Source organism: Sceloporus undulatus, chromosome 2, assembly GCF_019175285.1.
Source record: "Sceloporus undulatus isolate JIND9_A2432 ecotype Alabama chromosome 2, SceUnd_v1.1, whole genome shotgun sequence".
In the NCBI taxonomy this organism is placed as follows: Eukaryota; Metazoa; Chordata; class Lepidosauria; order Squamata; family Phrynosomatidae; genus Sceloporus; species Sceloporus undulatus.
Genome location: NC_056523.1, coordinates 290,569,593 through 290,594,697, shown reverse-complemented (window position 1 = coordinate 290,594,697; position 25,105 = coordinate 290,569,593). Strand labels below are relative to the sequence as shown.

General features: G+C 39.0%; 1 protein-coding gene across 2 annotated transcripts in view; it reads right to left on the bottom strand.

Moving 5' to 3' along the window:
• Positions 1 to 25,105, bottom strand: part of SV2C (synaptic vesicle glycoprotein 2C) — a 134,497-nt gene that overhangs the window by 96,558 nt on the left and 12,834 nt on the right. The window contains exon 2 of one of the 2 annotated variants that reach the window (XM_042454228.1): positions 6,444 to 6,495. The exons of the other annotated variant lie outside the window; for it this stretch is intronic. The gene's annotated coding sequence lies outside the window, so the exon portion shown is untranslated. The remainder of the gene's footprint in view (positions 1 to 6,443; positions 6,496 to 25,105) is intronic. 2 annotated transcript variants of the gene reach the window in all.

Here is a 25,105-nt window from a genome sequence, read left to right as displayed (position 1 = left end):
CCTCCCCGCAATATACCCCTTTCCTCAAGCATTCTTAGGTTTGTGACAGATTGCAAAAGGAAAGCCATCTGGTTCTGACTGTGTTTGTAAATATTTCCTAGAATTAACATTCTATCACCAACTGTACCACTGACAACTACATACTGTAGTTGCCTTCTCTACTAACACTCTACTGTGTTTATTCAACAGTTGATGCCAGCATATGTTTTATTGTGCTGACTGCAAACTGCCCTACATTGTCTGCTTGCCTGATTTACTGAAAGTCATACTTGTAAAAACATGAACATCATTCACTTATTATTTCTACCACAGAGTAGTATCCTTAAATAAGGGTCTTTTAAAAAAGCTCCTTAAATATCATTGCTAGAGACTTTAACATGTTAAGTATAATAAAGTATAATAAAGTATAATAATCTTTTGGTGGCTGTTATGAGTTTATTGAAAACAAACACAGTATATGGAATTCTGTTAGTGCTTTATGTGTGTGTGTAAATTGCCCTATAGAAGTGATTGGATATTTTTGTCTGATGCAAAACATCCTCATTCAGTTCAAATTTGCAGAAGTGAAACTTCACATATGGTGTCATTAAACTGTGCACTCTTCACAGATGTACATGGGCATTTGGTTGCACATTTGGTGTCTTTGTTCAGTTGTTCAACAGTGGTGCCATTCAGTACCAGAGTTGTGTACTGTGACTGTCATGGGATTATATTAAGGATTTAGATTTTAGTGAACAAGTCAGAAAATGTTCTCCTATAATCTAAACCTGTTGCTTAATCTGTATTTTAATGGTACAGACCAGGTTCCAATGGTGACTTCTGGTGCTGTACTCTTTCACCAAAACAGGCATTTCTTCTTGGTGGTGCAGTGGTTAAATGCCTGTACTGCAGCCACTCACTCAAAACCATAAGGTTGCAAATTCAATACCAGCAAAAGGGCTCAATGTAAAGTCGAAGGCTTTACTGAAGATGCCAGCCACAGATGCTGCCGAAACGTCAGAAAGAAACTCTGCTAGAACATGGCTACATAGCCCGAAAAACCCACAAAAAGGGCTCAAGCTTGACTCAGGCTTACATCCTTTCAAGGTCGCTAAAATGAGTACCCAGGTAGTTGGGGGCAATTAGCTAACAGTTGTAAACTGCTTAGACACTGTTAGTTCAGTATGAAGTGGTATATAAATGAAGCTGTTTGTTTTGTTTCATCTCTTCTGCAGTCCCAAGCACCATAAAAACCTGATCCAGAGGACTGAGAAATCCTATGGAGCAGGTTTCTGGTACTATGGAGAGTGGTGATGGGAAGGTATGAAAGTCTCAGTTCTCAGGTTATTGGAGACATAAGTATACCACTGGATCCTTACTCTCTTTACACAATACATTTCACTACCACAACTGAACATAGCCCTCAGTGCAATATAGAATGAAGGAATGAACACAGCTGGAATAGCATCCTCAATAATAATGATGATGATGATGATGATGATGATGATGATGATGATGATGATGATGATGATGATGATGTATATTTTCCACCTCTCCCTGCAGATCGAGGCGGGATTACAACCAATTAAAATACATACCACATATCACACAGAAACATCCAAAGTGCATTTCCAGAACCTTAATGGTATCTACTGGAACAAATCTATGTAAACCATCCAATCCAGTTTTAAAATAGTTAAGCTCTGAGCATAACTCTGCCCATTCTTCATGGAAGCCTCACTTCCATATACCCTACTTGATAATATAGATCTAATGACTCTCAGCCATTACTCTCCATGGAAAAGTACAATGTTTAAGTTTGTCATTTGGCCATTTAAAAATTTTCTGCATGGTGATTAATATAGAAAGGCTCATTCACACAACAGAATTATCATTTTGTGCTAGTGTTATGTTTTCCTCCCTTGTACAATGAAGTATGATTTGTTAAAAGAAATCTGGATTAAACCCAAAATATTCTTTGATTTCCCCCCCTTCAAAGCAGGCCATCTTGAATTTCGTCAGGTGGTGCTTCATTGGCCTTAGTGGGACCTGGCTCCTTAAAGAGGATATTTTTGTCTCAATTAACAAAGGTTGCAATCTCACTATAGACTATCCATCAAGAAGGGGGTGTAAGAATGAGGACAAGACAGTACAAGACACACACAGTAGCAAGTCTCATGTGCCTTCTATGAAAAGTAAAATCACAAATGGCTTTGAACTGTGCAGTAATTTAATTTAGATTATGCTTAATTATTACTTTACCAGACATTAATCTATTTATGTTAATAAACCCGAGGATCTATAAAGAACTAATATGCACTTCCTGACAGTCTGGTCTCTTGTGCTTTATTAGTAGCATATTACCTAAAATAGGGCCTTCACCCAATTAAAGAAGACTAGACCAATTAATTACAGAAGTCATAATTGATTGCATATGTTTGCACATGGACAAATAGATTATTCTCAAGGAAAAAAGATTCTCAGTTCTTAGATAATGCACAAACATTTTACAGCCAATGCTGTTTTGAGACCTTCAGTTCTTTCTGCATATTGCCATTTCTTTTTATCCATGCTTTCTCTGAGACAGTGTTTATATTTGATTATTCTAAGTGCTGCATTGACCATTGACAAGTTTTCTAAAATAGCTGCCACTTGATTAATTAGGGCCACCTTTTAAAAATCAATAATTAATTAAACATTACAGTTGCTATGATTAAAGGAATGAGAACCATACAGGGAGAACCAATGATTCTGCAGTGGAACTTGATTCATGCTACTTCTGTGTTTAAAAAAAAACATTTTTCAAAGTAACCCATATGTGTTGTCAACATTAGTTGCAAAACACCTACAGGGAGCCTAACAAAGAGAAATGTTTCCATGAGAGGAACCCCCAAAATAACAAATTTTAAATATGTGCTGTCTTGATGTTTGTTTATTTATTTATTGTCCCATTCTTTTCCCAGAACTGGGATTCAGAGCAGCTTCACAATAATAAAAAATAATATTCAAAAACAATACAAAAACAATACAATTAAAACAGAAAAGTGATACATTAAAACAGAATTAAATTGTTACAATATTAAAATTGATTACTTGTTAAAAGAATAAAAATACAATTAAAAAGATAATTTAAAAAAAACACCTTAAATTGATAAAACACCCTAGCTGGTTCTTTCAGAATATTCTGTTTTAAAAAGCCTGCCTGCATAAGAACCTGCCAGAGGAAAACCAATACAAAGTGAGCCATTCTGGTCTCCCTGGGCAGGGAGTTCCAGAGTCTAGGGGCAGCCACTGAGAAGGCCCTCTCCCACATCCCCACCAACCCTGCTTGTGATGGTAGTGGGACAGAGAGAAGGCCTTCTCCAGAGGATTTCAGGGCTCGGGCCAGTTCATACGGGGAGATATGGTCTGCCAGATATCATGGGCCTGAGCCATATAAGGCTTTATAGGACATAATCATCACTTTGAATTGTGCCTGGAAACAAACTGGCAGCCAATGGAGCTGTTTCAACAGGGGCGTTGTGTGATCTCTATAACCTGCCCCAGTTAGCAGCCTGGCTGCAACTATTTCAACCAGCCGAAGTTTCTAAACAACAACTTCAACAAGTACACTAAGCAGAATGACATGCCCTGCTTTGAAAAATCCTTTTCCAACCTGACAGTTTCCAGATGTGTTGAGACTCCCATCATTCTTGGGAAACAATCCTATTATAGACTTTGTTGTCCATATAAGGAAAAGTTCTAGGTTGGAGGAAAGGAGCATATAATCCCTTGTTGAAACAGCTCCACTAGCTACTGGTTCATTTCCAGGCACATGACCTATAAAGCCCTATAATTGATCCCAGTCAACATTCTGGCCACCACATTTTGAATTTACTGGCTACTAGTCAGGATGGCTACATTATCATACCTAGACTTTTGTCTGACAAGACATGCCATAAAGACTTTTTGGATTCTTATGGAGTGGCAATAGATGCAGCAAAGAATTCTTTCTGTGCTGCATGTATTGCGTCTGCAAGGTCTCGCCCAACAGAGCTGTTCAGGGTGGTCAAAGAATTTACCCAGTTGGCTCCCACCTGGAACCTTTTATTGGAACCAACTAAAGCCTGCTGTGAGCTTTCAATGACTTTTTCTCAGATAAAATCTCTCAGATAAGAGCTGATCTGGACGCAGGCATTATAACAGAAACAATAAGAGAGGTGTCCAGTGACTCCGTAGACTATGTTAAACTGGATCACTTTGAGTTTGTAAATATTGATGAAGTAGACAAGCTTCTTGGAAGTGTAAGGAGGACAACGTGCCCTCTCAATTCTTGCTCATCATGGTTGAGCGCCCAGGGAGGGGATGCAGTTAAAATATTATTATGATCTATAATCAATGCATCCTTTAGGGGGGGAAAATTTCCATCAGAGTTAAAACAAGAGGTGGTTTTAAAAAAGCGGTGGTTTTAAAAAACCCTCCCTAGACTCCCTGATAAGGAATAATTATAGGCCGGTCTCCCTTTTACCATTCTTGGGCAAACTGATCAAAAGGGCAGTTGCCTTGCAGCTCCAGGCTATCTTGGATGAAACTGATTATCTAAACCCATTTCAAACTGGCTTCAGGAAGGGATATGGGGTAGAGACTGCCATAGTTGCCTTAGTCAATAATCTCCGTCTGGGCATCGACAGGGGAAGGGTGACTCTGTTGCTGCTCTTGGACATCTCAGCGGCCTTTGACCATGGATCCTTCTGGAACGCCTGAGGGAGTTAGGTATTGAGGGCACTGTGCTCCAGAGGCTCTCAGGACATCTGGGAAATATTTATTAGAATACCATAAGACCAGGTTAATGACAACATCCCACAGAGCGTTCACAGCTACGGCCCCTAAACTGTGGAACACCCTGCCGGAGGAGATCCATCTTATTACCACCTTAGATGCCTTTCAGAAGGCACTTAAGATGGATCTCTTCCGGTAGGCATACCCACCCGACCTTATGTAGGTGAGCATTAAAATAATTGCCCCACTTCGGACTATGACTGACTGCTTATTGGATGATTAGGCAATGGTTTAGCTATTTTACTATATGAGTGTTAGTATTTATTGATTATATTTTTATATTGTATTGTGTTGTTTTATTGATGCAATCCTGCCTTGCAGAGAGAGGAGGAAAATGTAAATAAAATTATTATTATTATTATTATTATTATTATTATTATTATTATTATTATTGTGGAGGAAGTATGTCTCTGCAGATCAGTTGCTGAGGACCATCAGACAGGGGAGGAGGCAGTTATTTTGCACTCATGTCCTACTAGCAGACCTCCAAGAGGCAATTGATTGGCCACTTTGTTGTTGATGTGTGCCTTCTAGCCAGGTCCAACTTATCATGAGACTAAAATGAACACATCACCAAGGTTTTTGGCAAGATCTGTTCAAAGGAGGGTTGCCATTGCCTTCCTCTGAGCCTGAGAGTGTGATTTGCCTAAGGTCACTTAGTAGGTTTCCATAGTTGACTGGAGATTTAAACCCTGGTCTCCCAGAGCCCTAGTCCAATACTCAAACCACTACACCATGCTAGCAATATTTTTGAACAGAAAGTTGGATTAGAGAGGCCTTTGGTCTGATCCAAAATGGCTCTGCTTCTGTCACTGTGCTAATTCCAGCTTTCTCTAAGCAATGAAGTGGGCATCTCCTTAATATGTGTCTACTATGGTATTATTTGGAACAGTTTCCCTTCGTATTGTGATTCTTTCACCTAGCCATTCTTGAAATGTTTTGAAATATCTTTTTGTTTGTTTTAAAACATTTCTTGATTTATCTCCCTGTGTTTCTGGTAAGTGTCTAGGTCAGTCATGGCGAGGAAACGAACCACAAGCAAATATACTCAACAAAAAGAAGTGATGGTGAACTACAAAGAAAATAGAACAATGAAGAGAACAAACCAATGTATACCTATACTTCTTGGAGAAGTATGCATTTGAAGCACACAAAACAGACTCCTTATTGTTCGGATAAAAAAAGTAATCAGCACTAAACAAAGATGCATAACAAGTAGGTAAACATAGAACTAAATAAGGAGTGGCTATAAAAACAAAAGAAAACTAATGCTACAAAGTCATTTTCAACATTTTGTAATGGGGCCATTTAATGCGATTTATTCTTATTATATCAAAATAAATGCCTAATTACTAGCCAAGGAACAAATTTCCATGGTCATTTTTCCTGATCAACTCTCTAATAAAAAGATTATGAATTTTAGCTCTGTGCATGCCATCTTGGCCAATTTTGAAATCCATGTGCTCTGCTTACAAAGCTTCTAAAGCATATTACTATCATAGATTTTTTGCTATGCCTACTCAGAACTCAGAACATGCCTCTCCATTTCAATCTGCAATATGCAGCATATTATTATGTTATTATGAGACAGAGAGAATAATGTCCAACTGCGTCTGCTGCTCTTAAGATAGCAAGATCATATATACCTGCATTCTCCTTGTAGTAGGGATATTCTTACAGCTCTTGCACTTTTCCACTCTGCAAAAAAATGGGCAACCTGAAATCAACCAACCAATCTCCAATTTCAGCCATACAGACCTATCATCATTGTAACTTTAAATTACATACAAAAACGAATATGCGCAAACTGGAAATGCTATTAGTCAGGACTCTCTCAAATATAACAATTAATTTATGTTTTATGTTAAGCTACCTTTCCTGTAAAATGCATATAAAATATGTTCTATATTAGTCAAGATGCAAAATGGGGTTACAAGTTAAAAAAAGAAATGAGACCAGAAACTGTACTGAGATCCAAAGTGAAGTATTAACATGAAAAACAGTGGCTTATATAATTACACTATAAATTATAAATATAAGAGGTGATTTGGTAAACTAGGAATAATTAAATACCTTAAGCAAAAAAATTAAATCTCATGGGATAATTCCAAACCCTCCTACATTTCCCAGATAAAAAATGGGAAACATGTGGCCAAGCAATGTGAAATGGGATCAAGATGGCAAATGTTATTAATGAGGAAGATCACACAAGGTAAAGAGAGCTTGCAGCAGTTTGCTTTTGTGTGAGCATACTGGGATGGATAAAACTGTGCCTCCCCCCTCCCCTGGCTGAGTTAATTTAATGTAAACTATTTTTGCATTTGAACTTAGTTTGCAGCAAATGAAATAAGCTCAGGACAAAGAGGGGAAGTGGGAAGTAGAGAGAGAAGCTGGTATATAGTCTACCCTCCACTTTCGTGAGTTTAACATTTGCAGATTTGATTACAGTATTCACAAGTGAAGGGCAGCCATGGCCTGGAAGGGCAAGTAAAGGACATCCATGGCTGGGGAAGGGTGCATGTGTGCTGCTCCTCCTCCTCCTCCTCCTCCCCCCCCCCCTCCTGGGCTTTTCCCCAGGATTGGTAAGGGAGAAATTAGCTACTATGGATTAAGTATGAAGGTGGGATTTTGTATGGCAAATCAGAAACATTGCTAAAGCTCACATCATATATCTTCATTTCCCTGCCAATCACCCTTTTTCTTCCTTCCTTCACTGAATGACAGCGTTGTTCCTAGCAGTAATTACAGATGTTCACTTCACTACTTCTATCTCAAAAACACCTGTAGCAAATCCAGCTCAAAAAGCCGTTTTTACTTAGCTTCAATATTGAAAGTGGCAGAAATTTGATATTCTCTCTTCTCATACACCAGGAATACTGAAACGGTTCATGACTGCCACACTTCCAGTCTACTGGAAGAAAACACAGACATTGTAAATATAAAATATAATCTTAATGAATGTGTATTTTTTTGTCCTTCAGATCCAATTACTTTAAAACAAGTAGATCTACAGGGTCACAGATCAGGAGAAGAAGTAGTGCCACTCCGTTCTGCTTTGGTCAGACCTCACATGGAACACAGTGCCCACTGCTGAGCACCACAGATCAAGAAGAATATTGACAAAATGAAATACAGTATGTGATCTGGGTGAGCCAGATGATAAAAGTTATGGAAACCAAGACCTATCAAGAATGACTTAATAAATGAGGTATTTTTAAAAAGAGAGCAGGTATGAAAAGAAGATGCTAAACCATATCAGAAAACTCAATGGAGAATACTGGATTTAAATATTTGATACTCTGATTAATGTGAGACTCCCACACTTGCTCTCTGCAGTCAAATATAAGTTTCCATCAGTATACATAGAAATTATTCTTCCAACAGAAATAGCAAACACAGAGGGAGCTGGGGTTCTAGATGAGGACTATAGCAGAAGACAGAGCCCTCTTTTCCCAAGACCTTAGGATACGCTTGCTCTTATTTTGTGCTAGTAACATTAATGTTTTTTGTTCAGTTTGACCAGAGGCTTACTGTTCTACAGAACAAATACATACAATCAACAAACACTTTAGGCACCTTTAGTACTGATAACTGCATACCTTTTAGAATTGAAAGATCTTTTAAATTTTCTAGCTTCACAATATTTGGGTTGAAAAATAATATTTCAATTGATTTTATTAATGTTAATGCTGTCTTCACTACAGTAATTTAACAACATATACTGAACAGATTCAACTACAATGCATTTCCGTATTGAACTAAACCAGAGACAGTAGAATTCAAAGATACAACTGTGTTAGTCGGCAGAATCAGTATGTAAAGAGATCTTATAGCATCTTTGAGACAAACTGGAAGAAAGAGGTTGGAGCATGAGCTTTCTATGAAAGCTCATTCTGCCAACCTCTTTCTTTCAGTTTGTTTCAAAGGTGCTACAACATCTCTCTACATGCTAAACCAGAGATGTTTGTTTCCACACTGCAGATACATCTGCTGAGGGGCAAATTTAATGGGAACTATTCCAATGAGTTTCTATTTTCGCATTTAATAATATATAATTCTCCATCAGCAGCTGTATAACAAGAACAAATAAGATAGCTTGTTCACAATGTAGAGAAAGTTAATTTGGCTTCTTAATCTTCTTGGCTTTTTTCTGCTACTCTTAATTGCCAAGCCCAGGGAATTCAGCTTTCTAAATTATTCAGCGTGTGTAAATTTGTATCAGCTATAATTAAATGATCCATTTGTATACACATACTTTCCACTTCGTCCCATACAGAAGAAAAGCTTGAAACATTCTCATTTCCACAATTCTCATTTTAAAACATATTAAATAAAGCAAATACCACTGGTTTAAATACTATTTAGGTTGCGATTCTCAACACACGACTAAGAATAAGTTTCAATGAATTCAGTCAGGCTTACTTTTGAATGTCTGGTCATTTTATCAGTATGTCCTTAATGGCTTATATCCCTACCCCAAACATCTCTGTAAAAGGTTTTTCTATGCATCCAGTCCCTTAGATCAAAACTGCACTGAAAAGTAAGAAAAATCATGACCATCCACATTCTCCACACAAAAAAGGAACCATTTCAGCCATATTCATTCCAAAACTGGCCACATTACATAGTGATCCCCAAAACAGAGAACATTATTATATGTGTACTTATCTGATATAGTGATTACTCAAATGTATAGACAATTTTCCTTTTAAAAAATCTTTAAAATCATTTTTAGAAATCCCAAAATAATCTTTTTAGAATTATGCTACTTGAGACTGTAAGTGGAAGTTGAAATGTTTGAATGCTACTGCCTATTAGAATAAAACACACAATTTCCCACATATAGAAAATTGGCTTATTAGGAGAGAAAGGATATATGTTTGGGTGATGATCACAGTGAGACAGATATTAATGTGAGGAGGATGAATTGCCTGGCAAAGTGAAATTGAGTAGATTAACAGTTTAACAGCAATTGACTGTAGTATTGAATCTGGAGGAAATAGACTTGGAGCTAATTGTCCTATCAATCTAAAGAAAAAAATTAATGTTGGGGGAATGTATTTAGGAGGGATTTGGGGGAAATTACTTTTTCTTCTTTAAAATAAGCAGAAAAAATATTGGTTCAATGAAATAAGATCTTGAAGTCAGACCCTATATCTGCTTTAAACTCCAGTTGCTGGGCAAATAATCTGTCTTTTAGTTTACCTTCTGATGGGGAAACAGATTAATTGGAGGGAACACACATTTCCCCTTAACATTTAAAAAAAAACTTTCATTAAACGTATCTATCCTACTTTTGCAACAGCATTCTCTGCTTTCTACAGCATTACTAACCCTATGCAGCTTGGTGAAGTGGCATTGCAGAAAGCTTGGAAAAGTTATTTTTGGACTATAGCTGCCAAAATCACCTAGCCAAGATAGGCAGTAGCCATGCTTGCTGCAAGATTCTGGGAACTGTAATTCAAAAAAGTTATGTTTCCAAATTCTGATTCCAGATAAATGCTGTTAATCCACCATTTTACTGCCACTGACAATGCTTCTCTTACATAGTCATCATTTCCTCTCTTTTAGGGAAGCATATTTTGCTCCAACTAGGAACATATCCCTTCCAGTTCTCACAATGCCACACAGTCAGCATGTGAATTCTTAAATCCATTTAAGAATCCATTTTCTTTCTTCCAGTGCATGTTAAAAAATCTAAGTTGATAAATGCAGTCATGTGACAAAGACTAGCTTCTTAAATTCTTGGAAAATATGTAATTAGGTCTGTGTAATTGATTAAGTTAAGCTACAATAGTAGACACAACTTTTTTCAGTACTAGCTAATAATGCACAGGAGCCAAGTGAAGCATGCTAAATAATAAATTGAAGTGCCTATACAGTGAACATTTTTCATTAGCCACAAACTGAATATTTTAACAGCTTAAACAGCCATGCATCATTCACTAAATTACACAAGCTATTGTTTTGCAGACTGAAAAATACATTGAGATAAAAGAATTAGAAAATACACCGAATAAAACAATGGTTGAATTTTTTAAAAAAAACTACCATCTCATCCTGGTATGATTTATATCCCCATGCTGGAATATTTTTTCCAATTCTTAAGTACAATACAATTTTTATTATCCAGTTACTGAGACAGCCAGTGGTTCCATTGCCACAGAGTAGTGATTTCATGCAAAAAATGTACAGCCATTCCTTTTGTAGCCGTTCTAGGTTGTACAGGAACTTTTCCACAGCCAAAACTTTAACAGGAATAGGAACCAGGATCTAGGTGACTCCCTGAAGCAGCTTCATGAGGATCAGCTGTAAAACCAAGAGTGAATTTGACACTCCCATGGCAACAGATCCACCTGTCACTCATGCCAATAACTGAAAGTCTGAAATTATTGGCACAACTTATAGGGCACAGCTGAATTGTACACTAAAATCCATTTAAAAGCAACATAACGTATACCATCAACAGTTCATTTTGAACATAAACCTAAACCAGTTTAGAACAAAGCAAATGAGTACCAGTTTAGTGAATGAAGACCAGTTTACTACAAAGTGAATGAGAACAACACCTGGCTTGTGTTCCATTTCCTCTCTCTTCTGGCAGCATACTTGTAAGAAAGAGATCAGAAGTATGTATTTCCTAATTTAAACTGAGTGTTTAAACTGATATGTTTACCTCCAATGAACCTTTTAGAAAGCAAGTTCATGAACTATGGTTTAGTTAACATCAGAACTAATCAATGTATGTGCTTTTCTTTCTTTGGATGATCACCTGGATGTGGATTTATTTTCTTATCCCCAGCTTGGAAATGTGTCATCTATGCTATATTATTCTTCATGACTAGTTTAGGAAGAAGTATCATTTGTGTGTCATTTGCGCATCTGCCCCAAAATTGACTGTGTTTCTTCTCATTGCTGTGTTCTCTTCCTTTTGCTCTTTAAAATGGTTGACTCTCCACCAATAAGACCACTACTGACCACTACAAAATCTTGGTCTTTTTCACACACACACACACATATATATAGTTACAATGCCCTTCTGACTCTATAGCCCCACAAATCTGTAACATCGTGTTTTATTTATTTCCATTCTCCTTGGAGCACTGTGTCAAAAGTTGCTTTTCTTCCTCTGCTTCTGTGCAGGTCACCTGAGACTTATAGTATACTATCATTGAGTTTTCTTGGTAAGATTTGTTCAGAAGGAAATTCATCATTGCCTTCCTCTTAGACTGAGAAGATGCGACTTGCTTAAGGTTACCCAGTGGGTTTCCTTGGCTAAGGCATGCATATGAATCCTGGTTTTCCAGATTCCTAGACCAGTACTTAGACCACTAAACCATACTGACTCTTTTTAATAATATACTTTAGCATTACATATGAACAGTTGTAGTTACCATCACTTTAGCATTCTTTACAGAGAGTTGCTTTGGAAGAACTAGAGTAGGGAAGCAGGAATGATGGCTAGCATGGAGCAAGTAATATCTTTAATATAAAATAGGAATATTCTGAAAAAGCCAGGTTTCCTAATAAGGTTGTATTATGTTTAGGGAGTAAGTTTATATTGAGATTTCTGAAGTGTGTTTGTTTTATTCTTGGTAGAAAAAAGAGTTATGGTGCTCAGAAGCAATTATCCATCATGATGGACCTACCACAAATATTTTAAAAATTGGAATCATATGATGTCGCCCACTTTTTGGTCTTTCTTTTTCTGGTTTTCCTCCCCCCCCCCCCCCCCCCCCCCTCTTTTGGCCTCCCAACGTATCAGAGAAAATCTAAGGCATGGTACACACCGCCAGGAAGCGGTGCCCTGACAGTGATAGTAGGGCTCAGGAGTGCGCATCAACTGCATGTTCCCGAGCCCTATGGTGTGTGGGCGGCACTATTATTGAGCGGCACCGACCACACATTCATAGAGGAAATGGCGTCACAGCCCTTACAATGTTGCAAAAATGAAACCACTCTAGGCAGCTTCTTTTTTTGTTGTGCAGCACTGCCCTGCAGTTGGGTTGCTGTAACAATGCTCCACAGCAAAGAGGGGTGATGTTTCACCACCAGTGTGTACCAGGCCTTAGTTGCTTAATAGACATTACTGGTGTGGATTTTGCCTTTGCAGAGCTCTGCATCATTCTGCTTTACTTGGAGGCGTTACAAACCGCTGCTTTGCGGCGGTCTCCCGGCGCTGCTGTTTGCTCCGCGAGGGAGTCGCAGCAGCCAAACCGCGCAACTCCCTCGCGGAGCAAAAAAGGAGCTCCAAAATGGAGCTCCTTCTCACGGCGCGGCTATGACGCCGCGAAGCGCTGGTGGCACACTTGCGACGTCATAGCCGCCACGACACATGCGAAAGCACAGCGTCCGCTATGTAAAAATGGCAGCGGCCGTCTGGAACGGCCGCCGTCATTTTTTTACACGCAGAGCGTGTATTAGGGTTAGGGAGGTGCGGAAGCACCGCATCTCCCTAACCCTAGTACGCGCTCCGCACATACTTTAATGGCGGTGTGTAACCCGCCATCTCCTCCTTTTTCCCAGTTCCAGGTATGAGTAAAGAGGAGGGAGTGAAGAGTCCTAAGCATTCCTTAGGTGAGAAGAGGTGGCTGCCTGCAAAGTGATATATTCCCATTTTAATTAACTTACATGAGTGCACCGAGAAAGGGGCTGGAGTGATAATCTCTTTTAGTCAATTCAATTTCTTTGCTGTATTCTTGCCTGTTCTCATGCTTTCTAAGCATGGATAGTGAAAATTCTATGCCATTTTAAACGTTATCCATGTGGACTTATGTATACTTTTTCTCACTCACTCTTTCATCTATTTCCTTAAGCTTATTCATTCCTATTCCCCTTTGAGGGCTATTACCTGCTTTTAAACATGGTTCTCTATTCATCTTCTTGCCATGTCCTCCTTTCCTTCTTCTCAGAGTGGTGGTGGGGAGATTCAAGATTCTATGGTTTTCCCCATTTGGCTTCCTGCCAGGCTTCTCTGGGAAAAGAGGGTAGAGGAGTGGGAGAAATAGTATCCCCCCCCCCCCCATTCTTTAGCTTTCTAAACATACACTAAGCAGTAGGGTAGTGGAAGAAACAAATGTGGTCCTTCTCATTCAACACTTCATTTAATGAACGAAAAGGGGACTGTGTATGGGGTGGTGAGTGCCTATAAGTTTGTACATGAATGGCGTGTGTGTAAATGCATATTGTTTTGACTTTGACTCATACTCCTGGCTCAAGCCCAGCCCACAATCAGTCTGTGGTCCTCCTCAGCCATTTTCTTTAGAGATAATGTTGTTTCTATTAATCTCCCTCAAATCAGTTTCCTTCCACTTCTACATCTAGTCATGATGACTTTTCCTCTCTTTTGTCATTTTCATTAACATATTCCTACTGTTGTTTTTGCTTTCTATTGTTTTCCTCTTAATTTCTCCCACCATATTTATTAATATTATTATCTCTTGCTCCAACTATTCCTTCTTTTCTTTTTCATAATTTAACCTCCACTTCTATAATCTGCCTTCCACTGCTTCTAATCTTCTGAAGAAATGTTCTCTTGATCGCTAACCTAATTATTATCCCATTTCTTTTATACCTTTAACTTGAGGGGGGGGGACTTGACTGCTGACCCATTTACCAGTACTGTATATACTTGTTTATAAGTCGAAAAATTTAGGTTAAAAATTGGCCCAAAAAAATCCTGGGTCGACTTATACATGGGTCAGTACAGTAGGAGGAAGGGCAAACCTTCATCCTCCACACCTCTTTGCAGCCAGGCTGCCTCCGGAAGGGGAAACCCAGCTGGGAAGAGGCAGAGAAGGAGATCCATTACCCTTACAGCCTCTTCCCAGCTGGATTGCCTCCAAAGGGGGAAACCCAGCTGGAAAGGCAATCAATCACCCCTGCAGCCTCTTCTCAGCTGGGCTGCCTCTTTAAATCTGACCCTTGACTTATCCACGGGTCATATAAAAATCAATAATTGACCCCAAAAATTGACCTTGACTTATACATGAGGTTGACTTATAGTCAAAGTATATACGGTATTTCAATCTTCTCTCTTCTAGTTCTTTGCTAAATCCCCATCTATCCACTTTCTAATCTTGTCATTATACAGAATCTGCTCCTCCTTCCATTTTTAATCACCTCTAAGTTTTCTTTTATTCACAAGATTGTAACAATATAAGGCACACATTATCCATCTTCTTCTTTTTTTCCTTTTTGGTTAACATGATAAAGGTATGGTAAGCAGGAATGGAGTGCTAGGAGTTCAGAAATTAATCTCCAACCTGATGCCACTCAAATGTTTTAGACTATGATTCTGTCAGCCACACCAGAATGCCCAGGGAAGATAAACTCTATAGTCCAAAATATCTGAAAGACCCAGGAAATACTGTGTCAATAATCTGTTTTCAAACTGGAAAATCCAAATCCAGATATTTTGTCAAGTCAGCAAAAATCCAAAGCATTGCGGCAACAGAATGACTGAAACTCAACTTAGAAAGTTAAATTAAGCACTCTATCTAGATGGCAATCTAGAGGTATGGTGATTTCTAGAATTAATTCTCAACATAGCAGAGTTCAGCCTCAGAATTCCTCTTGATGTAGTAGCTTCTTGAATGACAGTTTAGGACTTGCTGAGCAGCAATTCTCATATGCTTGCTGACTAATAAAATTGAGAATTGAAATAGAAGTTGAGAATTGAAATAAGTAACTTCTCCCAAGAACCAGGAAAACATAAATCAATTATAAAGAGATGGGGGGGGGGAGCATCAAATGTACATATATGCATCCATGGAATATAACATGTAAAAAAAAAAACCCAAGCCAAAGTGACATGATGATACTGGCCAGCTATTGTATTCTATAACCCTGCAAGTAATTAATTACCTGTACAAACTGTTCTACTATGATATTCAGAAGGGCTGACAAGACTGCCACCAGCTGTCTCTTTGCTTTAGCTTTGATAATCAATGCCTGAAACCAACAGATAAGTACATGACAGATTTAATTACCTTCCCCCTTACTTTCATTAATTTTATTAGATGGAACACTGAATGTCCACTGAGAATGAGATACACCGCTATGCTGCATACCAAAACAAGAGGAAAGTTATAATACACCATAAAATGTAAAAGTTAAACCTGTTTTGGATGTCTATACATTCTATATTTTCACACATAGAATCATACAGTTGGAAGAGACCTCAAGGGCTATTAAGTCCAACCCTCAGCCATCCAGAAATACACAATAAAAGCATCCCAGACAGATGGCCATCTCCTTCCTCTGTTTAAAAACCTCAAAAGAACATGTCTTGGTGGTATTTCAAACACCCACTCTGAATGTAATATAGGTTATAGAACTGCCAAGGGCATGTAGGTTTCAATCCTACACACCCGGTGCCTTTTAATTTGGCCATTTAATTTGGGCATTCAGCCTCTAAAAGGTTCGCCATCACTGTTCTAATGCCTCACCAAACACCAAGATCCCATAGGATGCAGTAAAGTGGAACTACTGTGCTATAAGGCCCTCTCTCAATCCACCATCATCCAGAGGGAGAGATGGGCAGGCCAACTCCAGGCCTTGCCTGAAAAAAAGAAGGGTCCTTACTCCAGACATCAGGGGGAGAGAAGATCTGCTGGACTTCTCCCCTTCCCCACTGCCATTCCCTTCTCCTTTTGTGTCTTGTCTCTTTAGATTGTACGCCTGAAGGCAGGGAAATGTCTAATTTTTAAAATGTAAGCCGTTCTGATAGCCTTTTGGCTGAGGAGCGGGTTATAAATACTTTAAATACTACTACTACTACTACTACTACTAATAATAATAATAATAATAATAATAATAATTGCATAGTGTAAAAAGGTCCTTTATCAGAAATAGCCACACAGTCTGCAGTGTTGGCCCTTAGGTGGTCCAAATAAAAGGGGATTATGGAAACCATCAGTTAAAGGACCTCTATTGTATACTACGTTCTCCATAGATTTTCTGATGTTACAGTAGTGATGTATAAAACCAAGTCTCGTTGAGGCCTGGGCTTGGAACTGCTGTCAGAGTTGCAACTCACATGGAGGGAGACAGGGCACCATTGTATCCCATACCCTTTGGACAGGGCAGCGGGGAAAACTGTGGGGAGGAGAATAAAATGAGAGTTATGATTGCAACAAGCCTCTGAAGTCCAGTAAGGCCAGGGGCATATGCAAATGCAGCCCCAAGAACTCAGAAGGTTGTTCATCCCACAGCAAGGCATCATTTGAATTTATTCTGCATCTGAAACTTCTTGTCAGGAACATGATTTTGTTCCCAGATCAATTTTATCTGTCCCTGATAACCCTGTCAATTTTAATCAAGGTATAATTGTAAACAAAACAAAAAACAAAAAATACCTAATTTGAATTGTAATGAAAACAAATGTTTTCAATTTGAAAAAAAAAATCAAGATTTTCCAAACATAAAATAAGACATCTCTCTTATGGATTTTACATGCTACTATGCCTATTTATATACAATACTGTATATATTCGACCATAGGTTGACCCCATGTATAAGTCCAGGGCAGGTTTTGGGGTCAAAATTATAGATTTTCATATGATCTATGGATAAGTCAAGGGTAAAATTTAGGGGTATGTAACAAAGGATGTAAATAATGAAGCAAAGGAAAACAATGTCGAAGAACTTTAAAAATCTGGCAGACATAACTGTGCTCACTCTAAAGACTGGATGGATGAGAGAGTAAAGGGGCATCAATGCTTCTTTTAAGTGCTCCAGGACAGACTAAGCTCTCACTTTTTGCCACTCTACTCAGAAAATGGGTTGAAGTACAGTACGTATATACTCATATATAAGTCTAGAAATTTAGGTCACAAACTGGACCCCAAAAACCTGAGTTGACTTATCCATGGGTCAATGTAAGTAGTGTATCTTAACTCTTAGTTAAAAGAAGGAACCATCCCCTGGTGAAAAGCAGGAGTATAATATGTGAAGCACCGACCCCCTCTACTCTCTCATCCATCCAGCCTTAAGAGTAAGCACAAACAGTTATGTTTGCTGGACTTTTGTAAGTTCTTTGACATTGTTTTGCTTTGCTTCGTCCTTTAGATCCTTTGCTATATGCCCCTAAAGTTTACCCTTGACCTATCCATGGGTCATAGCAAAATCCTTATTTTTGGCCCTGAAACTTGCCCTTGACTTATACATGTGGTCGACTTATAGTCAAGTATATACGGTACATGTACTTCTGTACTGCTATACATTTAACTTTGGATAAGCTGACCCAGCATTTGGGAGCAATGTTTTTACTAAAATTTCTTGTACATGAGTATATACAGTAGGCTTTTGTGGTAAACAGTTGTGAACGTACTGCTGTGTGGTTACCGTTTTAGTAGGTGGTCAGTCTGTATAACAAAATATTATTCCAACCATCAGATCGCTATCTGAAGAACCTGACCTCCAGCCTGGAAAAGCGAGTCACTACTGTCCTAGATTATGGTCAGGAACCAATAGTCTGCTTACACTGATGGCAACAGTTTGGTCAGTGGAACTTGCAGAGGTTGCAGGTTCTATTTCTCTCTGCAGTGTAATCCCTTCTATTCAGTCCTAAAGATTAATTCCATAGATTTGAGAAATCCTGGTCTAATTTGCACTGCAGAAATAACACAGTCTGACACTACTTTAACTGTTGTGGCTCAATGTTAAGGAATTCTAGGTTTTGTAGTTTGTTGACTCTGACAGCGATGGCTAAGTATCTCACAAAATTACAAATCCCAGAATTACATAGCATTGAGCCATGATAGTTAAAAGTAGTGTCAAACTGCATTATTTCTGCAGCACACATGAGACCCCTAATATTTATTTATTATTCATTTGTTTATTTAATTTACATATTGCCTTTCTCCTGGCATGGGATTCAAAGTGCTTCATAAAAACAAGATTTGCTAAAAACCTGATAATAAGAAAGTTAAAACACAATTAAAGAATCAACAGTTTGAAATGCCAATAATTGTTTTTAAATATATAAACAAAGTTTTAAAAAATAGCACACACGTGCCATAAATGGTTCCCTGCAACCAAATAATCATTAAAAGCCTGCTTGAATAAAAGTCTTTTGTCTGCCAAGGAAAGAAGAGTAGAGGGAGCCAGCCTATCTTCCTATGGAAGCAATCCCACAGTCTGGGAGCAGCTAAGGACATGGAAAAGGGTTTACTGGTAGACCTATGATGGTGATGGGATTGCGAGAACATCTCCCCCTGCCACCAGAAACTTTGTATAGTATATATACAGGCTTGTATAGTGAAATGCAATCTTTCAGATAGTCTGGACCAAAGCCACATAGGACTTTATAGGTCATGACCAGCACTTTGAATTGTGTCCAAAATGAACCAGTAGCCATTGGAACTGTTTCAAAAAGGCTGCTCCCGATGACTAGCCCCAGTCAATGTTTTAGCTACAGCATTTTGTAACCTATTGAAGTTTCTGAACAGTTTTCAAAGGCAGCCCCACAAAGAAGGCATTACAATAGTCCAAATGCGATGTACCATAATCAAGATGTGTGCCACCATAGCCAGACCTGGCTTCTTTGGGCACAAATAGCACAGCTAGTATTAACTGTGGAAAATGCCACTCCTGGCTACTGCTGAAAACCTGGTCATTCGGGCTTAGTGTTGAGTTCATAAGTACATCTAAGTTGTGGGCCCCAGATTTCGGGGGAGTGTAACTCAGAGATCCCTATTTCGCGATCAGGTTTCAACGAGGGCCAGACCCTCTGTCTTGTCTGGATTGTTTCAGTTTTGTGTTGCCGTCAACCAGTCCATTACAGACAACAACACTGGTTCACTGCTGAGACAGTTTTCTTGGAATCAGATGGGAAGGAGAGAGAGAGAGAGCGAGACGAGAGAGAGAGAGAGAGGCATGTCAACAGCAGACCCTATGAAGCACAAGAAGCAAAAAAAAAAAAAAAAAAATAAAAAAAAATATCTGGTGGTGGAAGGAGAAGCGGAGAATAAAGTCTTGTTAAGATTGTGAAATCGAAGGCTTTTATGACCAGCATCCATACTTTCTGTGGGGTTTGGGGCTATATGGCCACATTCTGGAAGAAATTATTCTGATGTTTTGCCTGCAACTCTGGCTGGCATCTCAGAGGGTGTTGGATGGAAGTGTGTGGAGAATTTCATGTCTATTTAATTGGTAATCTATTGTCTGCCACATAAATCCCTTCGCATATTCTCCATACAACACACCTCCAGGCTACGCCCATTCAAACACAGTACAACACACAAACTAACTCCACCATTAACATACAAAAAAACCCACTTCCTCCCAACAAAAGCCCCACAGGTATAATACTCCACAACTTCCATGCCACCACCCTCTGAACATGCCAGCCACAGTTGCAGGTGATATGTCAGGAATTAATTCTTCCAGAACATGGCCATTTAGCCCAAAAACCCACAGAATCCTGTTAAAGTGTGTTCAGAGGCTGGAACAAAGAGGGGAAAGCTCCGCTTTTGCTAGTCAATGTAAACTGGCTCTTGGCCAATGAATTTTCATTCTGCCCTTTGAAAAAAAATGGTTATCTACTACATAGCTAGTTACTGATTCATCCTGGGGGAGGATCAATCTTGCTTCTAAGCAGTCACTTGAATGCAAAAAGAAAAGAAAAGAAAGGGAGGAAGAAGGTTGTGAGTCATAATTCACATTCATCCCAAAGAAGTCTTTTTGTGTTAACAGGCAGCATGATTATCTGTAAATCAGGAAGCACTTCCTTGTCAATAATGTCCCCTGTAAGCCATGAGCTAAGGTGGCACTGTACTCTTATCAAACACCTTAATATACAAGCTCACAAAACACACAAGCTTCTATCACTGACTAAGCTCTTGATACAATTATCATTTATTGTTGTGCTTTTCTATTCCTTTGGCTTTAAATCTTCTTATACTATAACTAATAACATTAATAGGATTTTTAAACAACAAACATCTCCTAGATCCAATATGCATCTGTATTTGAGACAAAGTTCAGACAGACATAGTGGAAAGGATGGAATCACAAGGACGCAAGAAGAAAGCATTTCAGTCTCGAGGCCATAATGAAAAGGAAACTTTCTTTACTTATACACAGCCCTGCTAAAGACAAGAGCGCCTCTTATAGACATAAGGGTGAGGTTCTCTCTGGTCCTGGCACCAATATGAGCCTCCTGTCGGTCCCAGTCCAGGTAAGTACGCAACTTTGGTTGAGGAAGATGTGGAAGAAATTTTACACAAATATAAAGGCCCCTCTGTCTATAGAGAAAAAAACAGTAAATTTTCCATAATTCCTGTGTATCATAAGGAACAGATGCAAATAATTGCTCAGAATCCCCAAGTGTGTGTGCGCGTGTGTGTGTGTGTGTGGGGTATGTATAATTACCATTTGCATGAATCAGAATCACAGCCATAATATTCAAGAGATATTATAGTGGAAAAAAGGAAAGCAATGAAGACAAATGAGGAGACTATTTATTTAAAAAAATAGAAAAATCTAACAACTCCACTTGTAAAGAAACGAATAATAAAAGCCATTGTAAAGCTAAAATGATATTACACAATGCATTCAAATTGACCTCTGAATATATTTGTACTTTTATCTCATGCCCTTCCATTGTGGAACATATTATGTTTTAATAACCAAAACTTTTAAAAACTACTATCTCCATTACTAACAAGACTGCACTTACTAGTATTCCTGTTCAAAGTTATATTTGTACTTGTGCATCTCTGCTTCTCCTTCAATCCAATTACATTTTCTAGACTAGAAAATTACATGAAAGTAATTTTTCAATCAAAAGCATCAATCTTTTTGGGATTTTAAAAATAAGGTTTTGGTTTTTCTTATAATCATTCAAAACAAATGCATATGAAAACAGAATTCTTACATTTTATATAAATCCATTATTAGGACGTGTTCTTTCACTTTTCATAAAGAAACGGCAGTACATTAATGTTACAATACATTAATTCCTGAATTTATGTCAGTCTAAACTAAATACCCTAAAGGTATCAGATCCTTTTGATCTTGGAGCTAAGCAGGGTCAGCCCTAGTTACTACCCCTTCCTTGTTGCCTAGCACAGATTTACTTGTGTGTAGAGCGTCCCTTGGCAGCAGAGAGTGTGCCCTTTGGCCCTGCCCCCTGAACGCCCAACCACCAAACCCCAGCCCCTGCACCAGGAGACGACCCCGGTGGTGAGATGCCACCATCTCTGGGCTCATGGCTAGGAAAGAATGTTGCCTGAACCCTGGAAATCACTGCTACTTATCTAGGCTAGATGGACCACTATGTTTTACATACTACTTCATGCTTTTGAACTCCTACAGTATTACTGATTTCCAATGTATTCTCGACCATCTATTCCAGTGTTGGCAAACCTTTTAAAGGTCGCTTGCCGGGGGGCGGGGCTTCTACCCCCAGGATGGGGGCTGGGTCGCCGGCAGGTGGGGCTTCCGCCTCCAGGGGGCCTGGGCGTCCACCTCCCTGTTCAAAGGGAGGGAGCCTCTGTGCCCTCCCCCGGCCTTGTGCAGGCCTTTGAGGTCCCTTCCTGGGCCGATCAGAGGCCAAGCCAAATGGCCCTCGCCCTTCCTATCGCTTTGCGCCATGAAAGGCGTCCCATGAGCCCTTTCCCGAGCCGAGCAAGGCTACAGCGGGAGGAGGTGGCTGGGCACGCTCCCAGCTGCCTCCTCCTCAGCCTTCGCTGGGAAAGGGCTCCATGGAGCCCTTTCCCGGCCAGCGAAGGCTAAGCCGGGAGGAGGAGGAGGAGGCGGCTGGGCATTGATAGTGATGAAGATGATGATGGTGGTATATTGATATCAGCCAGCTTCTGAGGCCCAAATGTCCTCCATTTTGATCATGCCATAACAACATGCATTTATATTACCTTTTAAAAAAATCATCAAATTTTTTTGCATGTCCTCCATTTTTAAAAATGTGTCCTACATTTGAAAAAGTCCTGACATTATTAATTATTATTATTTATTTTTTTGGCTTCGGTCCCCAGTTGTCTGAGGGACAGCAACCCGGCCCCCGCTCAAAAAGGTTGCCGACCCCTGATCTAGACACTATACTCCTATTGATGCGCGTAGAATGTCATTGACTTCCTTAGCTGCTGCATCATCACATGCTGACTCATGTTCCGTCTGTGGTCCACTAAGAGGCAGAACAGACCATCTCTGAGAAAACCAGACTAAGGCCACTGCAACTGCATGCCGGACCCAATCCACCTTTGTGCCAGACCAAAAATAAATGGCAAATGCCACCTTTTTCGCACCCTGCTGTGGATTAGGGGCTCCAGCAGTGCGTGGCATCTAAATGCCGCCCAACAGAGTACCGGAAGCCAGCTGCCAGGTGGAGAAGCATTAGCTGGCTTCTGGCTGTCATGGAGACATATGTTGGCATAGTCATGCTCCTCAAGCCAGCTGGAAGCCAGCTTTTCATTCGGTCTGTACTGGCCCTAAGTCTCTCAGCCTTTTTGCCTGTACTGTCATCAAGCCATGTGTTCCCACCCTATATGTATTCATTTCATTTTTATTGCCCATGGTGTAGTATCCTCCATTTCTCCCTGTTGACATTCATTTAGTAGTTTGGGCCCATCTTCTAGTCTGTTAATGTCATTTTGAATTCAGATCTCTGTCCTCTGGGATATTAGCTAATTTAGTAATATATGAAAATTTGATAAAGCATGCCTTGTATTCCATGCTCTAAGTCATTGATAAAGATGTCAAAAAACACAGGGTCCAGGACAGAACCCTATGGAACCCTGCTGGTCACTTGTCTCCAGAAGGAGGATGCACTTTCAGTACCCATTGGCTTTCAGTTAGTCAACCAATTACCGTATAAAGCCACCTAATGGCCGCATTGTCTAGCCCACATTTATTCTAGCTTTTTTGCTAAGGAATATCATGGTGGACCTTGTCAAAGGTCTTACTGAAATCAATATATGCTACCTTCAATTTAGCATTTAGTTTCTCTTGTGTTGCTACTGTTGGCCTTTCAAATCATTTTTTAATTACGAGGTGACCCTCGAGGCTACCGTATTACTTGTGTTTTCTGGGGCTTAAAAGTGGGGTGACGCACACACTTTTAGAGAGTTCAAATTAAACTGAAAAATCCCACAAGGTCACACAGTGGATTTCTATGGCTGATCTCTAGAGTTGTAGTTCAACGCTCAAACCCCACTGCACCACACTGGCTCTCTTAATGCGAATGTGATAGAATTGGGTTAAATATGTAGAAAGAGTCATCACACTGAGCAATTGATGTTTCCAGAAAACTGATAGTGTAAGAATATATTAATTATATATTCTTACACTAAGATCCTAAAAATACTCACTTGGAAATTGATTTTTTTCGCCTGTAGAACGTGCTTCTAAAAGATATGCTTATGCTTGTGGCTGAACACTATTCATTATCAGGGACAGGAACTAAATAGCAAAATCAATTAAGTTATCAGTTACATTAGACATTTTCTAACAAAAGTGGCAACCTAATTAAAATTATTTATCAACTAAAGTAGTTAATTTAAGCTTGTGTTTTAATTTAATTCCAGAATTAAGTTATTAATTAAATGAGGGACAGAACTAAATAGCCAACAAAGTTTATGTTAGTTTAGATAAGTCAAAGGTTAAAAGATTTCAAACTGGTAATTTGTAATTGGAAGGAAGTTTCTTTGCATCCATGTGATTTTCACATGTTCTACAGCAGAGACCATTTGTCCTAGGAAACCCTAGAAATTTTGGTGGGATGCGTACGGGAATCATTAATAAATTAAGAAATCAAAAATAATCATGGATAATATTTCTCAGCTTCATTCTATAAAAGGGGTTTTAGTGCAGGTATTTAGTTTAACCTAAATTTAAATAGCAATTTAACATAAACATAAGAGTTATTTTTTCTTTCTAATGTAAATACAATTAAATTAGGGTTTTTTTTCCAGCGTATTAAAAATAAATGCATAACCCTTTCCTACTAACATTGCTTTCTCTGTCCATTAGTTAAGAAGTGCTGCTTGGGGTTGGAAAACATTTTAAAAGTTGATGGCAGTAGAGTTCAAATTAAACTAAAAAATAAGTAGGTTTTTTATTTATTTTAAAAAGAAAAGAAACTTCTTGTTTGAACAGAGACAAGAAAATGTAGTTATTTGCAAGGCTACAGCACCACTATTACAATGTTATTGCTGCCACCAACACTGGTTTGTGACTACACAATTTTCTTTCCAAAGTGTTGTCTCGTTACTCTGTTGCGCTGTAAAGTTATTTCAATTTCAAGACGATGGGGAAGATTTACAAACTAGAGCTGAACCAAAAGAAC